Source organism: Macrobrachium nipponense, chromosome 34 (assembly GCF_015104395.2).
Source record: "Macrobrachium nipponense isolate FS-2020 chromosome 34, ASM1510439v2, whole genome shotgun sequence".
Lineage (NCBI taxonomy): Eukaryota > Metazoa > Arthropoda > Malacostraca > Decapoda > Palaemonidae > Macrobrachium > Macrobrachium nipponense.
Window position 1 is genome coordinate 6,631,189 of NC_061095.1, and position 8,353 is coordinate 6,639,541.

At 48.0% G+C, this 8,353-nt stretch overlaps 1 long non-coding RNA gene across 1 annotated transcript; it reads left to right on the plus strand.

Moving 5' to 3' along the window:
* Positions 1–137: 137 nt before the first annotated feature.
* Positions 138–767, plus strand: LOC135207645 (uncharacterized). Its single transcript, XR_010313012.1, has 2 exons — positions 138–356; positions 562–767. It is a non-coding gene; the product is annotated as an uncharacterized LOC135207645 (long non-coding RNA).
* Positions 768–8,353: the final 7,586 nt, after the last annotated feature.

Here is an 8,353-nt window from a genome sequence, read left to right on the forward strand (position 1 = left end):
CAACTCCCGCTCTAATTGTCATAAATACTGAATGGTTAAAAATGCCTGGTGCTTGGGTTGACAGCCTTAATTTCGTTATCATTGTGATAACATATCTGTAAGACTAGGAGATGAAAATAAAAAAGATTATAATATACACGGGTCTGATAAACGTAAGCTGGGATTGTCTTTCGAGTTTGTGCATTAAGCTTTCGTTAGTTAGAAGGAAGGAGATTATCCATCCTTCCAAAGTAAGGAAACTAGTGTCAAGTTTATCGGGAAGACGACGAACATGAGAGACCATTAATGTTGTACTAGTTATCTGTAAGTGGTCATCACTCCTGATAACTTAGTGAGTAGCTACACATAAAAAACCGGTAGGTCTTTCAGATTAAAAATGGATAAGCTATTATTATACTGGATTTAAATCCTTATTTAGAATTTTGCTATAAGAAGTGTAGGGTCACTCTAAATAACCACAAATAATTCTCTCTCTCTCTCTCTCTCTCTCTCTCTTCTCTCTCTCTCTCTCTCCTCTCTCTCTCTCTCTCTCTCTCTTTCTATCGTTAAAAACCTGACCAGAATTTTAAGACCACGAAAGAGAAGAAGAAGAAGCGACTTTAGTTGACTGACAGAAGGCCGAAAGAGGTAAACTGAGCATGCGCGGGCGTCTTCACAACGTCGGCCATATTAGAATTTCCTAGCGAGAGAAAGAGGTGAATATTTCTAATCACCGTTACTCTGAATAAAGTGTATGGTCATTTTCGGTTTGCTCTGTAGGGTGATGGTAGGTACCCAACTGACTGTAATACCGTTTTCCCTTTTTCAAATATTTTTTCGCCTTTTAGAATAAAATATTGTTTTGGTTTGGTGGTGTTTTAGGGTTTTGGCGTTTGTTTATCCTTCGACATAAGTCGAGGTCGAGCTGCAGTGTAGCCTAGCACCTGCTATATTTTGTAGTGGAGGTGCTGTAAAGTGAATTAGTATGATTTTATGATATATAGGGGAAATTCTGTATTTTAAGCTGTCTAATTGGCCTGATATTGGCTTATTTCTAAACAAGTGTTGCATTGAAGCACTGGTGCCACATGTCAAACTCGGTACTAGGCTAGGTACCTAGGGTAAAACATCACAGCAGGCCAAACAGGCCACCCACAATCAACGCTTGCCACCCTCCGAAAAAGTGCATTTTAAGATTTAAACAGAGGGTAGTGATAAGGGTGGCTACGGCAGTGGAAATTCACCAAAACGCTTTAGAAATTTTTACTTACAACTAGCCTAAAAATGTTTCGAAGATTGACGCCATCTTGATGTTTACGGAGTCGCTTGTGTCAACAAACTTCCCATTTCCTGTGCTAAATCTGCACACCACTTGTACCCATAGACGCTGGGGCACTTTCATCACAACAATCGTAAACCAACCTCTTACCAGCACTTATTCAAGGGGACTACGGCATTCTTTGCGGCGTTTTGCGCTCTTCAATTGTTTATCAGTGTTGTCAATTGGTATGTGTTTACCCTCCAAACTAGGTATAAGACTTACACAAAACCGGGGAAATAAGTGAAATTAGCGTACTATAGTCGATTCATTTAAGGTAGATTCTTGCGCCTACGAGACGTTTGTTTGGCGGCCTCTGATTGGCTGGTACCGGGAGGTAGGCCACTCGCTCAGTCTCATCATTTTCTACTGTGGCTTAGAAAACTAGCAATATTATGATTATATTTCTTCAATCAACTCATGCTTTGCTCAAGATAGGAAAATTTTGGTTAGCCTATACCATAAGATTCGGTATTAATTGTACAACTAAGTCATCTTTTCCTGAAATCAATAAGATAAAACACAAAGGAATTACGAGTAAAAGCGAAAAGAGAAGCATTTAATTCTTTATACCTGTTTTTATTTATCATCGGATTTTGCATCATTAACGCGATTAAGATAAAATAAAACGTGTTTTCATACAACAAATTCACCCTGAATACGCTGGTGCTTTCAGATTTTGGATGCGTGTAAAATGTAAGGAGAAAGTGGAGAATATGTCTTAAGTTGCATCAGTAAATGATTCAAGTTTGACGGTATTGCTGAGAGAATGAGATCTGCAAAGCATCGTCGTTGCGTTTGTCGTCTCAGCGAGAGATTTGAGTTGCCAATTAGCAATATAAAGGTTGCAGTTTCGACAATATTTACCATGTTATATTATTATATTTTCTGAAAATAAATTAAGACAGAATTTCCATTATACCTAACTCGTCGAACATTTTAAACCCAATACCATATAGTATGTCTTGGCATATCTGATAGGGAAAAAAATAATAATAATCAGATGGATGCATCTGGTATCGTTAGCTCAGACCCATGCGGGCCGCGGGGAATTCAATCCAGCAAAGAAGTTGAACTCTGTGGAAAGACGACCGACCTCACACTCTTCAACTCGGCCTAAACTTTAATCAGGTTGTTTCAAGACATTGTTTCTAATTTTATTTTATGAATATATTTTCAAATGAGACTTATTTGAGTGATATGAAAGAATAATCTCAGTGAAATAATGAACAACAAATAATTAAGAAAGATTGACTTCCTATCAGGCTGAGTCAATGTACGGCTGCAAAAATAATAAGACATATTCTTCATTTTCTCTTCACATATTACACTCATCCAAAATCTGAAAGCACCAGCGTATTCAGGGTGATTTTATTGTATGAAAATACAAGTTGTTCCGATACGTAATACAAACTGTAAGTACACTGTTTTTCATTTTCATTACTTAATTATGAACCAACATGGAGTTATCGCCGTAGATGCGGCGATTTCCTCTCTTTTCATGAATTGAACCCTTGAATTATGTCTCGGTGCCGAGGCGGGCGCGCTCGCGCCGAGTCATGTATTTGGGCGAAAGTGTGTAATTGAAAAATGTAAGTACTCTTTTCTTTTCATTATATTTTTGCCCTGTGCGTTCGTTTACCGAGAGTGTGATTGCGCTCGGCACGAGTCCTTTTAATTTTGATAAATAGAATGCAATGAAAGTGGATTCGCAATTGCAATATTCTTTTCATTTTCATTTATATTTATTTTGCATGAAATTTAATTTGGATCAATTTTCGTTCTTACCCGAATTGATCCTTACGATTTTTTTATGTGAAAATGAATCGCAAGTGCAGTATTCTGTTTCATTTTCATATATATTTTATGATAGCATCATATTATTGGATCAAGTTTCCGTTCTTAACCCGGGGAAGGGTTGATCTTTTCCCCTTTAAGTTCTATGAAGTGAATCGCAAGGGCAGTATTCTGTTTCATTTTCATATTACTTTTCACTGCTGTGCGGGGGTGGGGGAAGCGAAGATCTGCCAGGAAGTCGTCGGAAAGCTCTCCCGCGACTCCCTTGGTATCCGATTCTTCGTCTTCCTTCCTGCCCCGACTCAGCTTCTTCGTTGTATTTTGTATTTGGGGTCCTTCCTTGCGTTCGGGGTGGGGCATGTCTTCCCCCCGTGCGTGAGGGAACCCCTCTTACTAATCTATCTATGTTACTGCAGGTGCTACATCCGTGGGAGACGACCTTGGACAGGTATGGACCACCGCGGAGGCAGGGCGTGCCTAGCATCCACGGGCTGCTGCAGCGTCTAGCGAGGTCTGGGGCGGTCCTCCACTACTACCACGGCCGCTTATGCTGCTCCCCCCCTCCTGGTCTACACTCTCCCCATGCTGTGTCGATGACGCCGTTCTGCCGCTACTAGGGCCAGCAGCCGTACCGAGGTGGGGTTGCCGCCGCCACCTGTTTTCTTCGTGTTGCCTGCCCCAGACTTCGCTGTTCCAGCAGCTCGCCCCTGGACCGGCCGCCAGGACCCAGGTTCCGCTGGCTGCCCGATGATTCTACGAGGCGATCGCTGGGCCTGCCGTACCTGCCGCTGATGTGATCCCGCTGTTGGGCTTGGCGTCCCTTCTGGGTCTACCGCTGCCGCTGTTCCTGCCGCTCCTGAGCTGGTTGCTGTTCCTGTTCGCTCCTGGTTCCTGTGCCTGTCCATGCTGGTCCTGCCCCCCCCCCCACGGTGTGTCTTCCCCAGTCCCAGGTCCTTCCGGACAGGTGCAGTCGGGGCCGTGTTCTTGCTTCGGCAATAGCCCCGGCTCCGGCCTGGATGGAGGACCTGACGACTGTCCTGCGTGAGCTGACGAGGAAGAGGAGAAGAGGAAGCGTCATCTTCGTCTTCATCGTCTGCTGCTGCCTCTTCCCTTCCCCTTCGACTTCTAAGGCCCCCATAAGCCGAAGAAGAAGAAGGCTGCCTTCCCCCCTAAGAAGTCTCCTTCGGGAACTTCTAAGGGCCCGTCCCCTCCACCCCGGTGGGACGGGGGGTCCTTGCTGCTGGTCCTCCTGCTCCTTCGGGAGCGGGGGCCCGTCTCCCCTTCCGTAAGGAAGAGATAGACGGGGACCAGAGGAGTATCGGTTAGCTCTGGTACTTCCTCGCCTGGTGCTAGCGGCGATGCCGCTACGCCAGGTTCCGGCTCGGTCTCTCGTTCGCGAGAGATCCCCGAGTGTACGTTCTCCCTCGGAAACCGTGCAGCCAAGTTTCGGCGCCAGAGTTCGCTCGGCGCCAAGACGCGGCACGGAGCAGAAGGCTGGTGAGAGACGCTCAGGTGACTCTTGCCAGGCCAGCGGCCGGCTCTTGCAGCGACCAGCTGGTAACCCGGGTTTTCCCCCCCCCCCCCCCCTAAGAAGGCTCCTTCGGGACCTTCTAAGGGCCCGCTCTTGCTCCGGCGATTCGGGGAGCTCTTCTGCTGGTCCTCCTGCTCCCTCGGGAACAGGGCCCGTCTTTTCTTCTACCAAGGAGAAGAAGACGGGGACCAGAGGAGTACCAGCTTCGGCTGGCACTTCCTCGCCTGGTTCTAGCGGTTCTCCGCCGCCTAAACCAGGATCCGCGGAGCAGAAGACTGGCGAGAGTGTCGTGCAGACGACTCTCGCTAGGCCAGTGGACGCTCTCGCAGCGACCAGCTGGCTGCTCGGGTTGACGTGACGGTCGCTGACCAGCCACGGGTTGAGGCGAGGAAGGGGTCCCCGCGGTCGTCGGTACCAGCCACGGCTGGTACCCAGCGGCTCGACGCGCCGAGAGGACGCTCGCCTGGTCTCACCGCGACAACGAGCCTAGCAGGTCACCTGACGCCGCTCCCATCGGGACCGGGCGGAGACGGTAACCAGCAACCGCCGCCTGACGCTAGAGATCAGCGTCGACGTTCTCAGCCGAGCCTCTCGCCCCAGGCGAGCGGCAAGGCTAGGCCTGCTGCTCGATCGCCACTGCGGGTAGGTGGACGATCAGCAGCAGCCCTCCAAGCACGCTGGTCCTGCCAGCGAGCTAGGGGGGAGCGTCAGGTCTGCCTCTCCTGTACCTTCAACCTCCTCGGGCTACACCGGGAGGAGCGAGGTACCTATGAGTGATCGCGAGAGGTGCGCCGCTCGCGATCCCCGCATATGACGCCGTATGGACCAGGCACGGTTCTAGGACCGACCAGGACATACGCGCAAGTAGCTGGAGGCGACCGTCAGGGGTCTGCCGCTGTTCCTCCTTCTGAAGGAGGAGTATCTCGGGATCTGTTCTTGTTGGAGGGGACTGGACGGTCCTACTCCGCAAGACACGGTTACTCCCGAGATACAGAGGGAATTTGCAGAAGTCATTAAGCTGATTCGTCAGCATAATGACCTTGCGGAAGGATTGCCGCTCCCACCAGCAGAGCCCACGTCTTCTGCTCGAGTCGTTTGGGGGGGCCCGAGAGGGAACCCAAAAAAAAAAAACCGACGGTGGGTCTGCCTGCGATCGGAACTGCCGATTCTGTCTCGAACCAGAGCTCTCGTCTCCGGACAAGAAGGCTCTCTAGTTCTGGCCGGTCGATCAAGCTACTTCCACCTCCTCTACTGCGACAGCGGCGTTTCTACGTGTCTTCGGACACCGTATTTGAATACTCCTTCGGTCCTCCTGAGAGGTTTCGACCTCGACGAGGACTGGAATGAGTCGGAGGACGGTATCGGCTCTCTCCTGTCAGGTGTCGATCGCAGCCCCACCCAGACGACGTTCACAGTGGCGGCAGACCCTTACCTACAGTGAGAGTTCGTAACCCTCCGCGGGAAAACGTTTCTCCTGACGATACGTTTTCCCAGACTCTGAGAGGCCATCGCCGCAAGGCGATGGCTGTTCCTACTCTTCTCCAACTGCTAGTTCCACTGGGAAGGCGAGCCAGTATCCAATTCCTCCCCCATTCCCTCTCTCCTTACGGTTACGAGGGAAAAGGGGAGGGATCCTACAGAGATTTCTCTGTAGGATCCACGTTCGGGACTGCGCTACCGGGGGGGACCTTCGGGTCCTACCTGACGTAAGCCCCGGTCGTTGAGGAGGAATCCTGCCCCATTCTCGATTTCTATGGGAATCGAGAGGACCACCAGCGATATCGTTTGACGAATTCGGTGGGGTTTCGCAGACTGCTTAGAATTCTACGGAATTTCTAACGCATTCAGTGTTCGAGTTTTACGATCTCCAAACACTTACGCGAGACCACGGTCCAAAGTGAGCGAGACGAGAATCCCCGATATTAATAAACATTACCTTAATATAATTTATCTAGCCCTAAATCCCCAAAAACCGCACCAAAATTTACCACATTGGCAACCCTGTTACCTCCTATTCTGTCCGCCACTTGGCAAACACTGTCGTTGACAGATACGAAAACCTTCCCTCAAATCAGTTGTTAACGAGCGCCCGTGTTGTTTACATCACGGCCGCTCTATAAAATTTCCTTAAACATTTTTGTGCCTTTAAAGCTTTCATTACTTGTTAAATGAAACTTTTATTATGAATTACCACTCACGCATTACATCACGAAATAGTGAATTAACTTTGATTTCTGTTGTGGTTCTTATCTTAAATTACGAACTTTTGCGCGACCCGGAACTACTGACCTGTCCAATTCTACAATGGATTACCAAGAAATTACGATGCTTCCTTCTGCCAGCAACATCAGGAACTGCCCGGTTTGTGGGACAAGGATGAGTAGCAGGAGTATGAACCCCCATGACATTTGTAGTTCTTGTCGTGGACAGGTTTGTGACTTGACTTCTCGTTGTGACGTATGTAAGCCCTGGTCTGATGAGGATATGACTGCTTATATGAAACGCCAAACAATCTTGCAGCGTAAAAGATCGGTTTAAGGAGAAAAAGAAATCGATTGCTAAAACTGTATCTAACGAATTCTTTGACTTGGGCGCTCATGATTCTGGCTCTTCGGTTTCGGTATCGTACGACTCCGATTCCGAATTAATTGATGCTTTGCCCCTTGTACAACCGGTAATTAGTGAAGTTAGTTTCTGATGTAGATTCGAAGATTTTTGGCAATAGAAACTACCTGGAAACAGAATTTTAAGGAAATTACAGCTTAGTCTAGATAGAGATATTTCTGCTAAGTTTAACAATCTGTCAGAGAATTTTCAAGAAGCCTTACTAGAATGTCTAACACACTTAGATTCATTTTCAGCTCCTCGTCAGGTACCTGTCGACAGCACCATGGGTAACGGTGCGACAGATACCCCGGCTTGTGAACCCGTCGTCGTGCGAAGGCCTAGGGGGGATCCGGTCCGGGCAGGTGCCTAACGAATCTTTACCCAACGTGTCCCCTGTTAGTCCCGTAACAGTGCCAAAGGGCGCTTATATTTAGGAAGAAGGGGGGAGGGTATTAGTGTCAGACCTAAGATAGCTAGTCGTCAGGATTTTACTTCAGAGGAAGTTTCTAAGTTAGGATCTGACGATGATGATGATGATGACGCGGATTCGTGTGATATTGATGTTTCCTCGAATGGATGTCATGATGTAGAATTCAAGAAACTTTTTGATTTAATTTTGAGTTTTATTCCTCAGGCGAGGCCTAAAGAGCAGAAGCAGCCTCCGCCTCGTTGTATTACAGAAGGGATTTTTCTGACGGTCCTTCCCGTCGGCACGGGAATTTTTACGTTTTCCCTTTGCCCAGAGGTTCGCGAGAGTGAGGACGGACGTTGCCGCTAAACTTTCGAAGGTGATCGGGGAAGGGAAGAGGAAGCTCTCTTCTCTTCTACGACACCGGAGAGGAGTTTACCAGGTGGCGGATGATTCTTCATTCTCTCGACCCCCCAAGCCAAATCCTGATTTTGTCCGACTTTCAAGTCAACCCTTGCCTTCTAAGGCTTCGGTCTCTGTCTCAATTGAAGATTTTATTGCTATGGAGGCTGTTATGAGCTCCTTACAAGAAGCTCAATCCTTCAATATGTGGGTCCTCGGAGGGCTTTTAATGTATATCAAGGAACTCCGGGTTTGTTCCTCCTGATGCTCCTCTTTTTGAGAAATTCTGCTCATCCATTTCAATCGCTTC